Source organism: Durio zibethinus, unplaced genomic scaffold (genome assembly GCF_047325235.1).
Source record: "Durio zibethinus cultivar Kanyao isolate XHJ-2024 unplaced genomic scaffold, ASM4732523v1 HiC_scaffold_387, whole genome shotgun sequence".
Classification (NCBI taxonomy): Eukaryota; Viridiplantae; Streptophyta; class Magnoliopsida; order Malvales; family Malvaceae; genus Durio; species Durio zibethinus.
The window spans coordinates 470,001-471,927 of NW_028323010.1; positions in this window are offsets into that span (position 1 = coordinate 470,001).

Below are 1,927 nucleotides of genomic sequence, written 5' to 3' on the forward strand. Positions count from 1 at the left end.
GGCCCCCCTCCCAATCGCCGGAACCCCAATGCCGCCGGTCAGGTTCTCCGGCGGTACTCCGGCGATGCTCCGGCGATGCTGTCCCGAGTGAAAAAAATGCGGCACCAGCACATGCTGGAGCCAAGCATGGGCACCGTGGCTCAAAATCGAACTTCGGCCAAGGCCTCGACCATCAATGGCACATGATGACGCATGGTGATGGCACATGCATCGACCATCATCGGCATAGGCTGCCCTTCGGTACGGGCACTTGCCTCGACCGCCATCGGCACAAGCTGGGCCCTGGTGTGGGTTGTTGCCTCGATCACCAGCGGCACATGCTGAGCCTTGGTGCGGGCGGTTGCCTCGAGCACCATCGGCAGACCCTGGGCCCTGGTGCGGCCGGTTGCCCCGATAACCATCGGCACACGCTGGGCCCTGGAGCGGCCGGTTGCCTCGATCACCATCGGCAAAAGCTGGGCCCTGGTGCGGGCGCTTGCCTCGACCACCATCGGCACACGCTGGGCCCTGGTGCGGGCGGTTGCCTCGATCACCATCGGCACACGCTGGGCCCTGGTGCGGGCGGTTGCCCCCAGCACCATCGGCACACGTTGGGCCCTGGTGCGGGCGCTTGCCTCGACCACCATCGGCACACGCTCGGCCCTGGTGCGGTCGGTTGCCTCGAGCACCATCGGCACACGCTGGGCCCTGGTGCGGGCGCTTGCCTCGACCACCATCGGCACACGCTGGGCCCTGGTGCGGGCGCTTGCCTCGACCACCATCGGCACACGCTGGGCCCTGGTGCGGCAGGTTGCCTCGAGCACCATCGGCACACGCTGGGCCCTGGTGCGGTCGGTTGCCTCGAGCACCATCGGCACACGCTGGGCCCTGGTGCGGGCGCTTGCCTCAACCACCATCGGCACACGCTGGGCCCTGGTGCGGCAGGTTGCCTCGAGCACCATCGGCAAACGCTGGGCCCTGGTGCGGTCGGTTGCCTCGATCACCATCGGCACACGCTGGGCCCTGGTGCGGGCGGTTGCCTCGACCACCATCGGCACACGCTGGGCCCTGGTGCGGCAGCTTGCCTCGAGCACCATCGGCAGCCTCGACCACCATCGGCACACGCTGGGCCCTGGTGCGGGTGTCACGCCCTGGGCGGGCGCGCCAGGCACATCAGCCAGACCAGCAGGCGAGCCAGCAGCTAAGGCCCGCAGACCAGGCGTGCTGGCGGGTATCAGTGCGCAAAGCCTATCAAACGAGCTCCAAACGCCCGCCCATCTTGCAGGCCAACTCATGAGACCAAGGCCTGGCATTTGGGCTGCCCGCACCACATCCAGAAGGGCCCGAGGTGCTGGATACGCAAGGGAAGCTTCTGGAACCAGGCAGGATCAGCATCAGCATCCTGGCAGATTTGGTTGACCCTGAAAATCAGGAACCAGCATCTTGATTAAATGTAATCCCATGATTGTAGCCTTTATTTTAGGGATTTGCCATTAAGTTGTAGCTGGAGCCTCAACTATAAATAGAGGGCTGCTCCACCCTCATTTGTACACCATCAAACACTTCTGTTTCAGTGAATACAAGAGCATTTCCAGAATTCTGTTTTTCTGTCCTGTTTCTCTTTAACTTGCGTAATCAGCCCTTCCCTTTGTTCTAGTGCCCGCACGCTTGTGTTTTAGGCTGACTTAGGCATCAAGGACGAGATTCCAAGCCTAAGGCCGCACGGATTCTGAGTCTAAGGTCGGAGCCCGTGACAGTTGGTATCAGAGCGAGTTCGATTCTGCGTGTTTGTGTTGTGCAGGTTAGATCGTGATCGAGGAGATGGCATCCCAAAGCGACGTTGCTAGCCAACAACCAGAAGCCCAGGAGCATGGGCGAGGAAGAGGCAAGAAAGCTTGTTCTAGAGATATCTGGTCTACCATGGACGGTAGGCTGGCCAAGGTGGAGG